Raw genomic sequence first — 21178 nt, forward strand, 5'->3', positions numbered from 1 at the left:
AACTGCTTGGGCGCTGTGGACGGGAAACATATCCGCATTGTAAAGCCAGCTGGATCGGGATCGGAATATTTCAATTACAAGAAATATTTTTCAATTGTCCTCATGGCCATCGCTGACGCGGAATACAAATTTATTGCGGTTGATATTGGGACCTATGGCCGCTCCAATGACTCTCAAGTTTTCAAACTGTCTGCCATGGGGCGTAAACTGTATGGAAACACCTTCCAGTTCCCATCACCTAAACCGCTGCCGCAAACATCTGGTCCACCTATGCCATTTGTCTGTGTAGGGGATGAAGCCTTCCAGCTGTCAGAACACCTTTTGAAACCGTACTCTAGCAGAGGATTGACAAGACCAAAACGCATTTTTAATTACCGCCTCACAAGAGCAAGAAGAATGGTTGAATGTACCTTTGGTATTCTGACAGCCAAATGGCGGGTCCTATTGACTGCGATCAACCTCAAGACAGAAACTGTGGACGAGGTGATCAAAGCGTGCGTGGTACTCCACAATTTTGTTATCTGCAAGGAACCCATTTCCATTGAGGACACCTCTGAAGAAACCACCTTGCAAGATTACCATGACATTACCACTAGAAGTTCTGTGACGGTTTCAGTAATGAGGGACAATTTTGCAATATACTTTATGTCACCTCAAGGCAGAGTACACTGGCAGGATGACAGAGTGTGAAAGATTTGTGCCCTAACCAAACTTGTGTACCTTCTGGACCAACAGTATATACCTTTGCCAACCAAAGTTGGCTATCTTGTCATGGTCTTACTATTTTTAGCTTTAGGCCACAGGTGTGTACCTGGTTGTGTTTTATGCAAAGTATTTCACCTTTTAACAAAAGTTATGTACATTGTTAGGAAATCACCAACAATAAACACAACTTTTTAGGTGAAATACTTTGCTTCAAACACAACCAGGAACACAACTGTGGCAAAAAGCTAAAATTTACCCACAGTTATATACCTAGTTTTGAATACCATTTCACCTTTTAAATACCCTGTATTTAACCTTTTTCGCCGCAGAAAGAAATGACAGACAACCAGTGTAAAATAATTTAACTTTTATTGAAAAATGTTTTTTTTAGTAAACTTTTTTAAAATTTTAATAAACTTGTTTAATAAAGCTTTGAAACCATGAAACTGGTCATTTTTATTTAAATACACACATTATAAATCAGTGTAGTGTGTGGTGGAAATACTGCTGGAGGGGCTGCGGGACACTTCGACACTGGGAGTGTGGAGAGAGGACTGGGATCGTGGTGGGGAAGGAACAGTTAGAGGTGAAGGTGTGGAAAAAACTACAGAATGGGTGGACATGTGGGAAGCAGAAGAGGTGGTGGGTGGTGGAGTGGAGGGTTGGGCAGGGACTGTAGGAGCAGATGATGTTGATGGCAAGTTGTATGGGGAAGGAGTTTGGTACGGGGCAGGTTGCTGGAAGTGGGGAGATGTCTGGTACGGGGCAGGTTGCTGGAAGTGGGGAGATGTCTGGTACGGGGCAGGTTGCTGGAAGTGGGGAGATGTCTGGTACGGGGCAGGTTGCTGGAAGTGGGGAGATGTCTGGTACTGGGGAGGTTGCTGGTACTGGGGAGTTTGCAGGTACTGGGAGGTTGCTGGTACTGGGGAGGTTGCTGGTACTGGGGAGGTTGCTGGTGCTGTGGAGGTTGCTGGTGCTGTGGAGGTTGATGGTGCTGTGGAGGTTGATGGTGCTGTGGAGGTTGATGGTGCTGGGGAGGTTGATGGTGCTGGGGAGGTTGATGGTGCTGGGGAGGTGGATGGTGCTGGGGAGGTGGATGGTATGTAATAGGAGGGGGAGGATGGAAAGTGGCTGGAGGGGGTGTAGATGTAATAGGAGGGGGAGGATGGAAAGTGGCTGGAGGGGGTGCAGGTGGAGGAACTACTGTGGTGGGAGGAGGAGGTTGGGAGGTAACTTGCTGGAGAGCAGCGTGGCATGAATGCATTACATGCATCTGCTGGGCAGGAGAGAGCGTTTCCATGCGCTCCACAACAGACCTGAAAAAGGTGTGGTTTGGCGAAGCTCTTGCTTCTGAATGCATGGTTTGCAGAAGTGTCTTCACCTCCAGAATGCTGGAGTTGATCTGCTGATAGCCTGCAGAGATTTGCTCTGACAAGACTTTTAGACAGTTCTGGAAAGATGCATTCAGATGCAAGAACTCTGGCGCATAAGTCTTTTCCTGACCCCTCTGCCGCTGCCGCCCAGTACCCGCAGGTGTACTAGAGGTGGCAGGAGCAGAAGGGTGGGGTAAAGGGAAAGCGATCTCCTCACCAGCAGCTTCATGTAATGTAGGCGGCCACGATGCTCCTGTGCTGGTGGATGGGACAGATGGGTCGAATGTGTGGGAAGGCTGGGAAGGTGCAGATGTACCGGGGCGGTCGAAGTGTCCCTCGGTGCCGGTCTCCTCAGGGATCGCCTCAGAAGGGTCCAATCGTGCAGGCTCCCGAGTGCTGCTCACCGTGCTGTGGAATAAAGAGAAAAAAAAACAATTAAAATACTGACATGGTATGGCCCTGGCTGAAAAAAAAAATTTACATCTAACATTTTTTTTCACATGTGGTGTGTAATATTTACCTTCTAGTGACCATTGTTTCCCGGAGGAACGACAGGGCTTCTGCGTACTTGTACTTGCTCCTGCGTCCTCCAGATCCACTCGGGGCCCGCATCTCTTTATTGAACTCCTTCTTGAAACGATCCCTCACAGACCGCCACCGATTCACAATTCTGTTCACTGAAACGAGAAAGTACAAAGTGGTTAGTATACAACATCAGTGTTTCCCAAACTCCAGTCCTCATGGTCCCCAGGGGTCATGTTTTCAGGATTTCCATAGTAAATAGAAATCCTGAACACATGATCCGTGGGGACCACGAGGACTGGAGTTCGGGAAACACTGGTTTACATCAAGCAACCGGTACTGTATATACTTGCGCTCTTTAATCTGGGCCCGAACATCGAGGTCCTCCCAGCGGCCCACAAGGAGCGAACAGATTTCCTCCCAGAGTCGTCGGGTAACGATAAGGTCAGCGTGGCGGCGGTCAGCCATATTCCAGAGCGGCTCCCTTTCTCTGACGAGATCGATGAGGTGGTCCCCATCGAGTCCTCCATCCTCACCGTCAGAGTCGGGAGCACGCTGTGAAGGCTGTTAAAGAAAAAGACAAAAATAACATAATTAGCCTCCACAAAAGAAATGAAAAAAAAAGTGCAAAAAAACAAAGCAAAAATATTTATACTTACACGCTGGTGACCGACGCGTTGCTGTCGCCGACGACCCTGGGAGGCACTGCGAGGACCTCTTGGCCGAGCACCAGATTGGGAAGACTAGAGAAGAAAACAAAAAATGTTATGTCTTTGGATGTAGGCATTTGTTTGCTGTGTGTGGTCTGCAGAACATTGTTTTCTATGTGTTGTGTGTAGTGTGATGTTGTGTTTCTGCGTTTGATGCAAAAAACTTACCAATTGTGAGCCCACTCCAAGTGTCTGTCCACCCCTTCCTTCTTCTTCTGGGAGCTCCTCTTCATCTTGTGAATCCTGTTTTGAAATAAAAGGCAATGAATAGACATATATTACAGAGATGATGGATTTTGGAAATAAAAACTTACCGTCAAACGCTGACGATGCGAGGGAGGGCTCCCAGAAGATGATGTGCTGTCTTCCTGGTGGCCACACTCCATGCCTGTGGGTGGTGTTCCACCTGCTGCCATTGCTGCTGCTGCTGCATCTATTGGGCGGCTGTTGAATAAAGAGAAACAAAGGGCCAATGAATATCTTGATATTCAATAGCCCTAGTTTGGAGGAATGGGGGATTTGATAATTACCGTCTCTCATCTGCTGCTGGCCTCCCCTCCTCAGCATGTTCCATTTGCTGCTCCATTTGGGGTGGTGGTGGTGCTGATGGTGCTGCAGTGGTCTCCTGCCTTCTCCTGCTGCGCTTGGTTGCTTTCTTGGGTGGCATGTTGGGTGTGGCTGTGGGTCCCACTGTCTTGCTTTTATATATGTCTTGTGGGCAGAGCTACTGAGCATGCTCAGACCAAAAAAACCGGATCCGGATGAAAAGCATGGCCATCCGGCGCGATCCGGCGCAAATGCAAGTCAATGGGGGGGAAACCGGATCCGGCATTGCATTTCGCCGGATCCGGTTTCTGTCAAAAGCGCCGGATCGCGCCTGACGGCGAAAACCTGATGTGTGAAAGAGGCCTAAGTTTTTCATTTTTTCAGGAATGACGGTTAGGCCTAATTCCGGAACTGCGGTTGACCTGCACTTACTGGGAAATCATCGTTCGCGAGTAATAATTGTAATCAGTGATCCCCATCACTAACGTTGTTCAGCGGGTTATCTGCACCTGTAAGCGACAAACGCTGGCCTTTTCAGTGTAGCGCACATGCAGCCACGGACATGTAAGGGCATGACACACCAGTTATTGGCCAATCTCATGTGCCAGAGCCTCACGTGTCCCTCTAGTAAGCCGGACTCGGACCGCGGGGCATGACGGAGTCTCGTTCGTTAACGGAATTAAGCTTGCAATGTGTGCATCTGTTCTGTAGCTGGCATGGTTGAGGTTGCCCGTGTTGAGTCAAATTACGCCGTAGGCTCCACTCCTGGTGGTGCCCTTCTGGACATTCCTTTAAGGTTCAGCTTTGCAACCATACTGCCCACGTAAAACAAACACTTTGCCTTCATGAACGCTGTTTGGAGGGTCATGACTCGTGGGAATAACGCCGCCCAATCAGTTAACCTGCTAGAGAGATCCTTCGTTGCTTCCAAGCATGACATCACACTCCCTAGGAGGAAGGTAATGCCACTGTGGCGACCGTACTCCTGGGGGCGACACAAGTGCACTGATGCCCAGCCACTGCTCGATGAATCTGCTGGTACATTGACCCAGACCACTACATTCCCCTCTCACGCTACCCGGCCTGAATCTGACCCTGATGAAACTCAGGTTACCCTTCCCATATACAGTTCCATCTTACACGGTGACAAAGAGGAAGCTGCAGATGAAAGTGCAGGTTCGGCCCACCCCCCATCAGACACACCACCGTACTATCAGGGGCCCTGTGCCAGTGCCGTCGCCAACGAGTGGGCCCCCCTGCTTGCTCAGGATCACAGCACTTGCAAGGTTGAAATACTGTGCAGTGAGATGGAAGATGGGGACGACGAGGAGTCCAGACTAGTACAGGGATTCCCTAGCGAGGAGACTTATTTGATTGTTTTCAATGTTGGGACAGCAATTTTTGGGGAGCACTATACTCTGGAGAATGATAGATGGGGCCCACCATACACTGGAACATTCCAAAGGTGGACATCAGACACTGGAGCAGCATTTACAGGGCCCATTATACACTAGAGCATTAGAAATGGGGCCCATTATGTTTGGAGCATTATTTGGGCCCATAAGACAGTGGAGCTTCATCCATGGGGACCAACATATACTGTAGCATTATGTGGAGCGCATCATATACTGTTTCAAACATTATATGGGACCAATGATTCTGTATGGAGAAATAGATGGGCCTCGTCATGAGATGTAAAAAGTGAAGTATTTTTCATTGTACTATACTGCTATTTCTCTGCCGTATCGGAGAATGATGAGTTGTGGTATGTGTTAAAGGGGCGCTCTTTCGCCCAGGGCACATGAAAACCTGGAGCCAGCCCTACCCCCCACAACTTTAGCCAAATAACCCCCATTTTTCAGGGCGTAACTTGTATTATGAAGTTAATTAAGGTTGACCAGCTTAAGTAAGAAGAATTGATGCTTTTGGCATTCAAATGAGCACTGTAGGTGTGTTTCCTGTCCTCCTCTCACTGCCGACTTTTATTCCCCATTGACTTACATTGGGTTTCGTGTTTCGGGACGACCCCGACTTTTCCCTATAATCGGCAGATCTTGCTCGACCCGACTTTTGGAAAAGTCGGGTTTCACGAAACGAAACTCGACCATAAAAAACCAAAAGTCGCTCAACTCTAATAATAACCACTGAAAACACTTAATTCTCCTTATACAGTATGTACCAATAAATACTCATACTGTATTGACTACTACGCCTCAGGACAAAATGTCAGGACACCCCTGATGATTCTATATTAGATGAAACGCGTTGGGTGACAGATGTGGGGAACAGGGCTACTCTTCTGGGCATACAACTATGCTAAACCTTGTATTCCTTCCGCTATGAGCGTATCACAAGAAAATGCTGTAAAGGAGTATGGCATATAAGATAAGTACAGTTGATTTTTTCTAATGTCTACCATGAGAGCGATAATACTGCTGTGTTTTGTGGAGAAATGATATACTCCAACATACTGTGCTCTATGAGTGATATGCAAATCATACTGTTTTACTAAATATTGCATGTGACTATAACTCTAAACATACTACTACTTACTCTTCTGGAAAGTTCTTTTTATCCAAGATAAAGTTACAGGAATTTAGATGTTTTCAGATACCTGAAAGGAAACATACAGGTTACACAGGAAAACCCAGTTCATTTCTTGGACCCTCTATCCTTCAATCACAATTGATTGTTGCCTTGAAGAGCCAGGGTCCCAGATTCAAAGCTAACAAAATACAATCTACATTGATTGAGCTGTAGGGTTTCCCTGCTATAACAAGGTTTTTCTATGGGTACCCTGGTTTCTTTGCATATTCATAGGTTATGTGACTTCTGATAACGGCACAAGTGTGTATTTATACTTTCTGAATAGGCTGGGTTAACAAGAAATGATGTAAGTGATGAGAATCTTTACACAACTTTTTAGGATACGATGACGGTAATTCATATTGACCCCTGGTTCAATGAAAGGGGTTTTGCTTAGTAGGACTTGGCTGAAGACTTCGATTACTGAATGGTTTCTGTAATTCCTTTACAAGGGAGGTGTTACTGGGAGAGCGAGGGCGGACAGAGGTGTTACTGGTAGAGCGAGGGCAGACGGAGGTGTTACTGGTAGAGCAAGGGCAGATGGAGGTGTTACTGGGAGAGTGAGGGCGGACGGAGGTGTTACTGGGAGAGTGAGGGCGGACGGAGGTGTTACTGGGAGAGCGAGAGCGGATGGAGGTGTTACTGGTAGAGCGAGGGCAGACGGAGCTGTTACTGGTAGAGCAAGGGCGGACGGCGGCATTACTGGGAGAGTGAGGGCGGATGGAGGTGTTACTGGGAGAGCGAGGGCCGATTAAGGTGTTACTGGGAGAGCGAGGGTGGACGGAGGTGCTACTGGGAGAGCGAGGGCGGATGGAGGTGTTGCTAGGAGAGCAAGTGCGGACGGAGGTGTTACTGGAAGAGCGAGGGCGAATGCAAGTGTTACTGGGAAAGTGAGGGTGGAAGGAGGTGTTACTGGGAGAGTGAGGGCGGACGGAAGTGTTACTGGGAAAGTGAGGGTGAATGGAGGTGTTACTGGGAGAGCGAGAGCGGATGGAGGTGTTACCGGGAGAGTGAGGGACGATGAAGGTGTTACTGGGAGAGTGAGGGTGGACAGAGGTGTTACTGGGAGAGCGAGGGTGGACGGAGGTGTTACTGGGAGAGCGAGGGTGGACGGAGGTGTTACTGGGAGAGCGAGGGCGGACGGAGGTGTTACTGGAAGAGCGAGGGCGGATGGAAGTGTTACTGGGAAAGTGAGGGCGGATGGAGGTGTTAATGGGAGAGCGAGGGCGGATGTAGGTGTTACTGGGAGAGTGAGGGCCGATGAAGGTGTTACTGGGAGAGTGAGGGTGGACGGAGGTGTTACTGGGAGAGCAAGGGTGGACAGAGGTGTTACTGGGAGAGCAAGCGTGGACACAGGTGTTACTGAGAGAGCGAGGGCGGACGGATGTGTTACTGGAAGAGCGAGGGCGGATGGAAGTGTTACTGGGAAAGAGAGGGCGGATGGAGGTGTTACTGGGAGTGCAAGGGTGGACGGAGGTGTTACTGAGAGAGCGAGGGCGGACGGAGGTGTTACTGGAAGAGCGAGGGCGGATGTAGGTGTTACTGGGAGTGTGAGGGCCGATGAAGGTGTTACTGGGAGAGTGAGGGTGGACGGAGGTGTTACTGGGAGAGCGAGGGTGGACAGAGGTGTTACTGAGAGAGCGAGGGCGGACGGAAGTGTTACTGGGAAAGTGAGGGCGGATGGAGGTGTTACTGGGAGAGCGAGGGCGGATGGAGGTGCTACTGGGAGAGCGAGGGTGGATGGAGGTGTTACTGGGAGAGCGAGGGCAGATGGAGGTGTTACTGGGAGAGCGAGGGCGGATGGAGGTGTTACTGGGAGAGCGAGGGCCAATGAATGTGTTACTGGGAGAGCGAGGGCTGATGAAGGTGTTACTGGGACAGCGAGGGTGGACGGAGGTGTTACTGGGAGAGTGAGGGCGGACGGAGGTGTTACTGGGAGAGCGAGGGCGGATGGAAGTGTTACTGGGAAAGTGAGGGCGGATGGAGGTGTTACTGGGAGAGCGAGGGCGGATGGAGGTGCTACTGGGAGAGCGAGGGTGGATGGAGGTGTTACTGGGAGAGCGAGGGCAGATGGAGGTGTTACTGGGAGAGCGAGGGCGGATGGAGGTGTTACTGGGAGAGCGAGGGCCAATGAATGTGTTACTGGGAGAGCGAGGGCTGATGAAGGTGTTACTGGGAGAGCGACGGTGGACGGAGGTGTTACTGGGAGAGTGAGGGCGGACGGAGGTGTTACTGGGAGAGCGAGGGCGGATGGGTTTTATTGGGAGAGCGAGGGCAGACGGAGGTGTTACTGGGAGTGCAAGGGTGGACGGAGGTGTTCCTGGAAGAGCGAGGGCGGACGGAGGTGTTACTGGAAGAGCAAGGGCAGACGGCGGTGCTACTGTTAGAGCGAGGGCGGACGGAGGTGTTACTGGTACAGCAAGAGCGGACGGAGGTGTTACTGGGAAAGCGAGGGTGGACGGAGGTGTTACTAGGAGAGCGAGGGCGGATGTAGGTGTTACTGGAAGAGCGAGGGCAGACGGAAGTGTTACTGGGAAAGTGAGGGTGGATGGAGGTGTTACTGGGAGAGCGAGGGCGGATGTAGGTGTTACTGGGAGAGTGAGGGCAGATGAAGGTGTTACTGCGAGAGCGAGGGTGGATGGAGGTGTTACTGGGAGAGCGAGGGTGGACGGAGGTGTTACTGGGAGAGCGAGGGTGGACGGAGGTGTTACTGAGAGAGCGAGGGCAGATGGAGGTGTTACTGGGAGAGCAAGGGTGGATGAAGGTGTTACTGGGAGAGCAGGGGCTTCTGGAGGAACGGGGATTGTGGATGGAGGCCTTACTGGGAGAGTGAGCGAGGACGGAGATTTTACTGGGAAAGCGAGGGCGGACGGAGGTTGGTAACTTTGCAGATTGCAGATCCCTGATCCCGGATGGAGGTGTTACTGGAAGAGCGAGGGCAGACGGAAGTGTTACTGGGAAAGTGAGGGTGGATGGAGGTGTTACTGGGAGAGCGAGGGCGGATGTAGGTGTTACTGGGAGAGCGAGGGTGGACGGAGGTGTTACTGGGAGAGCGAGGGTGGACGGAGGTGTTACTGAGAGAGCGAGGGCAGATGGAGGTGTTACTGGGAGAGCGAGGGCAGATGGAGGTGTTACTGGGAGAGCGAGGGTGGACGAAGGTGTTACTGCGAGAGCAGGGGCTTCTGGAGGAACGGGGATTGTGGATGGAGGCCTTACTGGGAGAGTGAGCGAGGACGGAGATTTTACTGGGAAAGCGAGGGCGGACGGAGGTGTTACTATGAAAGCGAGGGTGGATTGAGGTTTTACTGGGAGAGCGAGGGTGGATGGAGGTGCTACTGGTAGAGCGAGGGCAGAAGGAGGTGTTACTGGTAGAGCGAGAGCAGACGGAGGTGTTACTGGGAGTGCGAGGGCAGACGGAAGTGTTACTGGAAGAGCGAGGGCGGATGGAGGAGTTACTGGGAGAGCGAGGGAGAATGGAGGTGCTACTGGTAGAGCGAGGGCAGAAGGAGGTGTTACTGGTAGAGTGAGAGCGGACGGAGGTGTTACTGGGAGAGCGAGGGCAGACGGAGTCGTTACTGGGAGAGCGAGGGCGGAAGGAGGTGTTACTGGGAGAGCAAGGGCGGACGAAGGTGCTACTGGAAGAGCAAGGGCGGACAGAAGTGTTACTGGGAAAGTGAGGGTGGACGGAGGTGTTACTGGGAGAGCGAGGGCAGACGGCGGTGTTACTGGAAGAGCAAGGGCGGACGGAAGTGTTACTGGGAAAGTGAAGGTGGATGAAGGTGTTACTGGGACAGCGAGGGCGGATGTAGGTGTTACTGGGAGAGTGAGGGACGATGAAGGTGTTACTGGGAGAGTAAGGGTGGACGGAGGTGTTACTGGGAGAGCGAGGGTGGACGGAGGTGTTACTGGGAGAGCGAGGGTGGACGGAGGTGTTACTGGGAGAGCGAGGGTGGACGGAGGTGTTACTGGGAGAGCGAGGGTGGACGGAGGTGTTACTGGGAGAGCGAGGGTGGACGGAGGTGTTACTGGGAGAGCGAGGGTGGACGGAGGTGTTACTGAGAGAGCGAGGGCGGACGGAGGTGTTACTGTCTCGGCCAGGCAAGATGACTGGGCATCTTTGTTGCCGTGGGCAGTTCGCCTTGAATAACACTGTGGCCGATTCCACCGGCCAGACTCCATTCCTCCTTAACTACGGCCAACATCCTCGTGTCCCTGTGCCCATGCCCGTGTCGTCCGACTCTAGGGTGGCAGACTGGGCGGTGGAGGCGCGTGATATTTGGGACCGCATCCAGGATGCCATTCGGGCCTCTAAGGAGAGAATGAGGTCCTCCGCGGATGCACATCGGCGTCCTGCTCCAACCTTCTCTCCTGGCGACTTAGTGTGGCTCTCCGCCCGTAACATCAGTAGAGTAGAGTCCACTAAGTTTGCTCCTCGCTACATTGGGCCCTTTAAAGTCCTCGAGCGGATCAGCTCTGTGGTCTATCGTCTGGCCCTTCCACTGCACTTGGCTATCTCTGACGCCTTCCACGTGTCCCTCCTTAAACCTGTTCACATGTCCCGGTTCTCCGAGTCATCTGCCGGGACATCAGACCTGTCTTCCGACGAGTTTGAGGTCAATGCCATTGTGGGACGCTGTTATGAATGGGTCACCGAGGAGAAAAAAGCAAAACAAGCTAAGTCACAGAAAACCAGAGAGGTTGGTAACTATGCAGATTGCAGATCCCTGATCCTACCACACAACTAGCAGCAGCCGTGGAGCGTACCTACGATGTTCCTAGACGCTTCGTCACAGCCGGAGGACTAAATAAGCCTGAAGCATGAAAAGGGGAAAAGTAACTGCCCCAGAGCAGACCCCAAAGGAATAGATAGCCCCCACACATGTATTGACGGTGAAACATGATGAAGGCACAAACACAGGCAGGAAAATAGGCTGAGCAAACGATGGGGCCCAAACTAACTAGAAAGGAAAGGAAAGACACTGTCTGCAACTTGCAAAAAACCCTACAAAAATAATGTCCAACACTTCTGATAGCAAAATTAACCCGGAAATCACTAGACTTCTCCCACAATATCAGCACTCTGAAATATTCTGAGACAGAGCAAAAAGAGACCAAACTAGTAAGGGACAAAAAGCAAATTGGCAAAATAGTGATAAATAAGAGTGGAAATTCAGCACAGTCCCCAGCCGGGGCTGGCTGACCACACAAAAAACTGAATAGACCAACAAAATCAAGTGTGAACATTAGCAGAAAAACTTAGCTTTAGATGACTGGACCAGAGCTGAAAACCAAGAGCTGACAAGCCAGAAGGAATCACCAGCAACTGAATAGGGCGTCGGCTGTCTTAAATCCAATCTGAGACTCCTGAGGTCCAATCATCATCCTCATTCTCAGGTGGCAGATCTCCACCGATCAAATCAGCCTCACTACCTCCTGTCACCACCAGAGGGAGTCTGGAAGGAGAACTCACAACTGGTGAACCAGAGAATGAACTCACAACAGGACGCAGGGTGGTGCGTGGTAAAAAGTTTTATTTGGTGGACTGGAAGGGTCATGGTCCAGAGGCTCGGACCTGGGAGCCAGTGGAGAACATCCACCCTCCACTGTTGTGAGCTCATCTGTTCATTCACCTTTTGTGTCCGAGGATCTCCCTCTTCTGGTGAAGGAAGGTAGTGAGGCTGATTTGGATGAAAGAAACCAAACACCTGATCAGGTGGATTGTGACTGGGTAACAGGAACTTCAGACTGGATATAAGGCAGCCGACGCCCTTCTGAGTGGCTGGTGATTTCTCTGCTGGATTCTTGGAGACCAGTCTGATTCCTGCTTCCCAAAGATAAGTTTTTGCTCTGCTATTGAACTTATTAGTTTTGGTTTTGTTTACCTTGTTTTGGAGTTCAGCCATCCCCAGCTGGGGGTGTGCTGGATTTTATTTCTGATCTGCCTGTCTCTCAGAGGATGACTGTTACCTGGGTGATTTGTGATAGATTCTCTAAGATGGGCCATCTTGTACCACTCCCTAAGTTGCCATCTTCCTCAGAGTTGGTGCCCTTGTTTTTGCAACAGGTGGTTCGCTTGCACGGGATTCCTGAGAACACTGTATCAGACAGAGGAGTTCAGTTTGTCTCTAGATTCTGGAGGACCTTTTGTTCCAAGTGGGGAATTCAGTTGTCCTTCTCCTTTGCATTTCACCCTCAGACCAATGGGCAGACGGAGAGAACAAAAAAGACTTTGGAGGCTTATTTGAGATGTTTTATATCTGCTGATCAGGATGATTGGGTCTCATTTTTACCCTTGGCCGAATTTGCTTTAAATAATAGAGCTAGTTCTGCCACTTTGATGTCACCCTTTTTCTGTACCTTTGGGTTTCATCCTCGATTTTCTTCAGGGCAGGTGGAGTCTTCTGCCTGTCCAGGGGTTGACACTGTGGTGGAAAGAATGCAGCAGATTTGGGACCAAGTGGTGGATAAGTTGTCTCTTTCCCAGGAAAAGGCCCAGCGGTATTCTAACCGGCATAGGACCATTGGTCCCCGGTTTAAGGTGGGTGATATGGTCTGGTTGTCATCAAAGAATATCTCTATGAAGGTGGCTTCTCCAAAGTTTAAACCTAGATTTATTGGACCTTACAAGATTTTGGAGATTATTAATCCGGTCACTTTTCGGTTGGCTCTTCCTGTCACATTTAAGATTCATAATGTGTTTCATAACTCCTTGTTGAAGAGGTTTGTTGAACCAGTGGTTCCTATGGCGGCACCTCCTGACCCTGTGTTGGTTGAAGGTAACATGGAATATGAGGTAGAGAAGATACTGGATTCCCGTCTGGCTAGACGGAGACTCCAGTATTTGGTTAAGTGGAAGGGTTATGGTCAGGAGGATAATTCCTGGGTCTCTGCCTCTGATATTCATGCCGAAAGATTGGTTCGTGCTTTTCATCGGGCTCATCCTGATCGGCCTGGTGGCTTGGATGAGGGTTCGGTGACCCCTCCTCAAGGGGGAGGTACTGTTGTGAGCTCAGCTGTTCATTCACCTTTTGTGTCCGAGGAGCTCCCTCATCTGGTGAAGGAAGGTAGTGAGGCTGTTTTGGATGAAAGAAACCAAACACCTGATCAGGTGGATTGTGACTGGGTAACAGGAACTTCAGACTGGACATAAGGCAGCCGACGCCCTTCTGAGTGGCTGGTGATTTCTCTGCTGGATTCTTGGAGACCAGTCTGATTCCTGCTTCCCAAAGATAAGTTTTTGCTCTGCTATTGAACTTATTAGTTTTGGTTTTGTTTACCTTGTTTTGGAGTTCAGCCATCCCCGGCTGGGGGTGTGCTGGATTCTTATTCCTTGATCAGTGTTCTCTTTTGCTCTGCTTTCAGAATATTCTGAGTGCTGATATAGGGTTTGAAGTCTAGTGACATCAGGGTCCTTTTTGCTTATCAGTTGTGTTGGTAATATTTTTAGCAGGGTTTTCTCGGATTGCAGACAGCAGCTTTTCTGTCCTGTCCTTTTTAGTTAGCTTGGGCCCCATCGTTTGCTCATCCTATCTTTCTATCTGTGTTAGTGTTTTCATCTTGCTTCACCGTCATTATATGTTGGGGGCTGCCTATTGCTTTGGGGTCTGCTCTGGGGCAGTCAGTTTTTCCCTTTTCTCTCTTTAGGCTTTTTTAGATCTCCCGCTGTGACGAGGTGTCTAGGATCACTGTAGGAACACTCCACGGCTACTGCTAATTGTGTGATAGGATTAGGGGTCTGCAATCCGCTAGTTTCCAACCTCTCTGATTTTCTGGGCTGAGCTTGAATTTTTGTTTTTTCCTCCTCGGTGACTCAATCATAACACTCCACTCCTTATTGCGACATTTGAGCGTAGCAAGGCTCAGAGGGGAGGGGGCCCTAGGAGGGGGGGTAATGTTAGGCATCGGGTTTCTGCAGCTGCACAGCAGGAGTCCCGAGCCTTGCACTCAGTGGTCTCCCATTCTCCTTCAGCCGCAGAGGAGCCTGCTCAGCAGACTCGTCGTTCCCAGCGCTCTGCTCAGACCAGCACTGTGGGCTTGCTTGCTGCTGCCACCTCTGGTCCACCTTTAGCAACGCAGGCTGGCCAGCAGTGAGTATCTCCAGGGACTAAGTCCTCCTTGTAGTCCACTGAGCATGTCACGTGCTCAGGTCCTTCTCCAGCTAGGATTGGTCCATCCAAAAGGCCAGGAAGGTACCGGAAGCATGCGGCTATAAAAGGTTCACATGGCCGCTTGGCCATGCGCTAGTATAGACTGCATTAGCTGACTATCAAGAGTGTGTGTCGTATGCATGTATGAATGTCTCTGGTGAATGACTCATTAAGAACCCCTAACCCTTGGTATGCATGTGTTGTGCAGCCTAGCCTGTTAAGCACCCAGGCTTAGGTGTAGGTAGGTCAGAGTCAGTGACAGGCATTGGTCTCCACCAGTGGCTCAGCACGCCACAGTGCACGTGCTCTACACACTGAAGTCAGCGTCTATACCGGCATCCGCAGTTGCGACGCCGCGCGCTCAAAAGGTCTAGAGGGACTCTGACCCCGTGTCCTTGGGGCAGGGTTCTGTGACCGCTTTCTGTGCGCTCCTTGGCCGGGCTCTGTGAGTTAAACAGGTTCCGCTGTTTATGTTCAGTGGTCGTGCGGCTCTGTGAGTTAACAGAGTCGCTGCTGTTCACACTGGGTGACGTTAACCCATGTGTGACCTTCCCACACTGATTAATACTTCCGCCTTTACTTAGCAGCAGTGTACCACCTCTGCACGGTGGACCCCGGGCTGCGAATGCACCTACTATTATTTTATAATTTGGTGCGTTCCGCCATCTTTAACAGAAAGTGAGGGCGGATAGAGGTGTTACTGGGAGAGCGAGGGAGGATGGAGGTGTTACCGGGAGAGCGAGGGCCGATGAAGTTGTTACTGGGAGAGTAAGGGTGGATGGAGGTGTTACTGGGAGAGCAAGGGCGGACGGAGGTGTTACTGGAAGAGCAGGGGCTTCTGGAGGAACAGGGATTGTGGATGGAGGCCTTACTGGGAGAGCGAGCGAAGACGGAGCTGTTACTGGGAGAGCGAGGGCGGACGGAGGTGTTACTGGGAGAACGAGGGCGGACAGAAGTGTTACTGGGAAAGTGAGGGTGGACGGAGGTGTTACTGGGAGAGCGAGGGCAGACGGAGGTGTTACTGGAAGAGCGACGGCGGACGGAAGTGTTACTGGGAAAGTGAGGGTGGACGGAGGTGTTACTGGGAGAGCGAGGGCGGATGGAGGTGTTACTGGGAGAGTGAGGGCCGATGAAGGTGTTACTTGTTAGGCGTCAGGTTTTTGCTTCTGCTCTGCAGGAATCCAGAGCCTCACATTCTGCGGTCTCCTGCTGACTTTCTACTGCAGAGGAGATTACTTTGCAGCAGACCACTCCAGAGACTAAGTCCCTCTGTGCTTCTACTGGGCATGCTCATGAGACGATCTCCCATTGGAGATCCCACTCGGACCCTTCAGACGGAACCTGAAAACCCATCTCTTCAAGAAAGCCTACAGCCTGCAATGACCCCGCTACCTCCTCACCACTACTGGAGCTGCTGCAACCCCCCAACCTACTGTCTCCTTCTCCACCATCCTGTAGAATGTAAGCCCGAAAGGGCAGGGTCCTCTCTCCCCTCTATATCAGTCTGTGATTGTTAGTTTGTTTACTGTAAGTGATATCTGTAATTTGTATGTAACCCCTTCTCATGTACAGCACCATGGAATCAATGGCGCTATATAAATAGCTATTAATAATAATAATAATAATAATAATAATCGGGAGTCATGTGCCCAGGTCCTGTTCCAGATCTCATTGGTCCATCTCTGAGATCTGGAAGGTCCTGCACGGCTATAAAAAGCGCGCATGACCGTTCGGCCATGCTTTAGTATAGTCATACTTGCTGCTGTGTGTATGAGGACGGATGCATGATTCTGGTGACTGACTCATTTGAAACCCCTTCCCTCTATTACACATGTGAATAGGGACTGAGTTAATTTCAGCGCCAGCGCTCCTCTGCTTCAACTCGCACAGCTGCTAGCATCTGACATTGCGCTTGCGCCTTGCCTTTGTCGTTTGGCGGCAGTGTTCATGCCGCTCTGCAGTAGCAGCCTCCTTTGCGTTTGCAGTTGCAACGCCGCGCACACGGTAGGTCTAGACGGACGTAGTGCTGCCGTCTTGGGCTACTCCTGTGCCCGTATACCTTGTGTGCGTTTTTTACTGAGTTCTGTGACTACAACAGGTTCAGTTATTTGTGTTTGTAGTTTTGGCATCTCCGTGAGTTTAACTGAGATTGCTCTGCACACCTGGGTGGAGTTTAACCCCGTGTGCAATTCCGCCATATTGCTCCTGCCACCACTTAGCAGCGGTTATTTCACCTACTGCACGGTGGACCCCGAGCGGCGATCGCACTTTATTTATATTTTTATTTAGTGCGTTCCACCGTTCCTAACATTACTGGGAGAGCGAGGGTGGACGGAGGTGTTACTGGGAGAGTGAAGGTGGATGGATGTGTTACTGGGAGAGCGAGGGTGGACGAAGGTGTTACTGAGACAGCGAGGGTGGACGAAATTGTTACTGGAAGGGCGAGGGTGGATGGAAATGTTACTGGGAAAGTGAGGACTGATGGAGGTGCTACTGGGAGAGCGAGGGCGGATGGAGGTGTTACTGGGAGAACGAGGGACGATGAAGGTGTTACTGGGAGAGCGAGGGTGGACGGAGGTGTTACTGGGAGAGCGAGGGCGGACGGAGGTTTACTGGGAGAGCGAGGGTTGATGGAGGTGTTACTGGGAGAGCGAGGGCGGACGGAGGTGTTACTGGAAGAGCGAAGGCGGACGGAAGTGTTACTGGGAGAGTGAAGGCGGACGGAGGCGTTACTGGGAGAGCGAGGGCGGACGGAGGTGTTACTGGGATAGCGAGGCCGGACGGAGGTGTTACTGGGAGAGCAGGGGCTTCTGGAAGAACGGGGATTGTGGATGGAGGCCTTACCGGGAGAGCGAGTGAGGACGGAGGCGCTACTGGAAAAGCGAGGGCAGAAGGAGGTGTTACTGGTAGAGCGAGAGCGGACGGAGGTGTTACTGGGAGAGCGAGGACGGACGGAGGCGTTACTGGGAGAGCGAGGGCGGATGGAGGTGTTACTGGAAGAACGAGGGCAGACAGAAGTGTTACTGGGAAAGTGAGGGTGGACGGAGGTGTTACTGGGAAAGTGAGGGTGGACGGAGGTGTTACTGGGAGAGCGAGGGCGGATGGAGGTGTTACTGGGAGAGCGAGGGCCGATGAAGGTGTTACTGGGAGAGCGAGGGCGGATGGAGGTTTTACTGGGAGAGCGAGGGCGGATGGAGGTGTTACTGGGAGTGCGAGGGCGGATGGAGGTGTTACTGGAAGAGCGAGGGCGGACGGAGGTGTTACTGGGAAAGCGAGGGTGGACGGAGGTGTTACTGAGAGAGCGAGGGCGGACGGAGGTGTTACTGGGAGAGCGAGGGCGGATGTAGGTGTTACTGGGAGAGTGAGGGCCGATGAAGGTGTTACTGGGAGAGTGAGGGTGGACGGAGGTGTTACTGGGAGAGCGAGGGCCGATGAAGGTGTTACTGGGAGAGTGAGGGTGGACGGAGGTGTTACTGGGAGAGCGAGGGCCGATGAAGGTGTTACTGGGAGAGTGAGGGTGGACGGAGGTGTTACTGGGAGAGCGAGGGCCGATGAAGGTGTTACTGAGAGAGCGAGGGTGGATGGAGGTGTTACTGGGAGAGCGAGGGCGGACGGAGGTGTTACTGGGAGTGCGAGGGCGGATGGAGGTGTTATTGGAAGAGCGAGGGCGGACGGAGGTGTTACTGGGAGAGCGAGGGCAGAAGGAGGTTTTACTGGTAGAGTGAGAGCGGACGGAGGTGTTACTGGGAGAGCGAGGGCGGACGGACACGTTACTGGGAGAGCAAGGGCGGATGGAGGTGTTACTGGGAGAGCGAGGGCGGACGGAGGTGTTACTGGAAGAGAGAGGGCGGACAGAGGTGTACTGGAAGAGCAGGGGCTTCTGGAAGAACGGGGATTGTGGATGGAGGCCTTACTGAGAGAGCGAGGACGGAGATGTTACTGGGAGAGTGAGGGCGGATGGAGGTGTTACTGGGAGAGTGAGGGTGGAAGGAGGTTTTACTGGGAGAGCGAGGGCGGACGGAGGTGTTACTGGGAGAGCGAGGGCGGACGGAAGTGTTACTGGGAGAGCGAGGGCGGATGGAGGCGTTACTGGGAGAGCGAGGGCGGACGGAGGCGTTACTGGGAGAGCGAGGGCGGACGGAGGCGTTACTGGGAGAGCGAGGGCGGACGGAGGTGTTACTGGGAGAGCGCGGGCGGACGGAGGTGTTACTGGGAGAGCGACGGCGGACGGAGGTGTTACTGGGAGAGCGAGGGCGGACGGAGGTGTTACTGGGAGAGCGAGGGCGGACGGAGGTGTTACTGGGAGAGCGAGGGCGGACGGAGGTGTTACTGGGAGAGCGAGGGCGGACGGAGGTGTTACTGGGAGAGCGAGGGCGGACGGAGGTGTTACTGGGAGAGCAGGGGCTTCTGGAAGAACGGGGAGTGTGGATGGAGGCCTTACTGAGAGAGCGAGGACGAAGATGTTACTGAGAGAGCGAGGGCGAACGGAGGTGTTACTGGGAGAGCGAGGGCGGACGGAGGTGTTACTGGGAGAGCGAGGGCGGACGGAGGTGTTACTGGGAGAGCGAGGGCGGACGGAGGTGTTACTGGGAGAGCGAGGGCGGACGGAGGTGTTACTGGGAGAGCGAGGGCGGATGGAGGTGTTACTGGAAGAGCGAGGGTAGACAGAGGTGTTACTGGGAGAGCGAGGGCGGACGGAGGTGCTACTGGTAGAGCGAGGGCAGAAGGAGGTGTTACTGGTAGAGTGAGAGCAGACGGAGGTGTTACTGGGAGAGCGAGGGCGGATGGAGGCGTTACTGGGAGAACGAGGGCGGATGGAGGCGTTACTGGGAGAACGAGGGCGGATGGAGGTGTTACTGGGAGAGTGAGTGTGGACGGAGGTTTTACTGGGAGAGTGAGGGCGGACGGAGGTGTTACTGGGAGAGCGAGGGCGGACGGAAGTGTTACTGGGAGAGCGAGGGCGGACGGAAGTGTTACTGGGAGAGCGAGGGCAGAAGGAGGTGTTACTGGGAGAGCGAGAGCGGACGGAGGTGTTACTGGGAGAGCGAGGGCGGATGGAGGCGTTACTGGGAGAGCGAGGGCGGACGGAGGTGTTACTGGGAGAGCGAGGGCGGACGGAGGTGTTACTGGGAGAGCGAGGGCGGACGGAGGTGTTACTGGGAGAGCGACGGCGGACGGAGGTGTTACTGGGAGAGCGAGGGCGGACGGAGGTGTTACTGGGAGAGCGAGGGCGGACGGAGGTGTTACTGGGAGAGCGAGGGCGGACGGAGGTGTTACTGGGAGAGCGAGGGCGGACGGAGGTGTTACTGGGAGAGCGAGGGCGGACGGAGGTGTTACTGGGAGAGCGAGGGCGGACGGAGGTGTTACTGGGAGAGCAGGGGCTTCTGGAGGAACGGGGGCCTTACTGGGAGGGCGTGACAGTAACAGTGGTGAAAGTGCGTTCTCCATGGCAGCAGACACATGAAGATGACCCTTGTCTGCATCAGACCTACAGTTTGGCCATGGAGCTGATTCACTTCGGGCCGCCTACAAGGAATGTGAGAGCAAACTGCACCTTCGAGCAACGTCACTTTTTTTTATGCAATTTGATTTTATAAAAAAATTGAAAGCTACAGAATTTTGTTAAAAATAATTGGAATCAGTTTTATACGAGGATTTCAGCCCCAAAATCTGACTGAAAATTGTGTCCTGTGAACATAAACAATTTTGGGACAGAGATGAAAAATTCTACCTAATGAAACATGCACAAATTAGAGGGAACTATGGGCCGCATGTGTCACACCTGAGCCGCTGCTGCCAGTTTTATCCCCGCTGTTGTGTGGTGGAGTCCGGGGAGTTCTGCGGCCTGACACGCTTGTTGCCCAGCAACGGATGACAGAACGACTCACTGTATCGCGCTGCCTTATAATTTCAGCAGCTCACAGCGCCCCTGCTGGCAGGAGATGGCGTACGGCAGGAGACGGCGTACTTCCTGATCACGTGACATTGTCCCCGCCGCGGCTACAGCGAGCCGTGTGACGTCATCAGGCAGCGCCGCTACTCTGGGTACAATACTGATAACACAGCAGCGTCCAGCGCTCAGTGACCCGGCATGCCAGCCACTGCCACCAAGCTGACTAGTTACCTTATAAGTACCAGCCATAGCCTGGCCTGTGCTGCCATGCATTAGGTGGCTGCCATATGAACACATACACAGTACAGTGCCCCTTTGTATTGGGGAGTGTGACTATCAAGGACAAGAGAAAAATGTCTCCCCAAGGCATGCTAGCCCAGCATATGCCCAAAGGGCTCTTTTGTAAATGTACAGACGAATAGAGGCGGTGGATACCTTCTGGATGTCATCTAGGTTAATTCCCAGCATGAATGTAGCACAGGGCTTGTTCCACAGGGTTTTTTGTGCTTTTAACCCCTTAGTGACCGGGACATTTTAAAAAAAAAAAAAAATCTTGTCATTTTATGTAGGTATAACTCTGGAATGATTATGTCCCAGTGATTTTGAAAATGTTTTTTCGTGATACATCGTAATTTATGGTAATGGTAAATTTAAGTTCATATGTTTTGCGTTTGTACAATAAAAACTATTTTGTAG

At 52.1% G+C, this 21178-nt stretch overlaps 1 protein-coding gene across 1 annotated transcript in view; it reads right to left on the minus strand.

Annotated features, from left to right (window-relative positions):
- Positions 1 to 20470, minus strand: part of EFCAB3 (EF-hand calcium binding domain 3) — a 177827-nt gene extending 157357 nt beyond the window's left edge. Inside the window, exons 1-2 of the mRNA XM_073582516.1 lie at positions 20372 to 20470; positions 6410 to 6470 (exon numbers count right to left, since the gene is read on the minus strand). The gene's annotated coding sequence lies outside the window, so the exon portion shown is untranslated. The remainder of the gene's footprint in view (positions 1 to 6409; positions 6471 to 20371) is intronic.
- Between the last annotated feature and the right edge of the window lie 708 nt (positions 20471 to 21178).

This window comes from Dendrobates tinctorius, unplaced genomic scaffold (genome assembly GCF_039654945.1).
Source record: "Dendrobates tinctorius isolate UK_male_01 unplaced genomic scaffold, ASM3965494v1 ptg000071l, whole genome shotgun sequence".
NCBI lineage: Eukaryota > Metazoa > Chordata > Amphibia > Anura > Dendrobatidae > Dendrobates > Dendrobates tinctorius.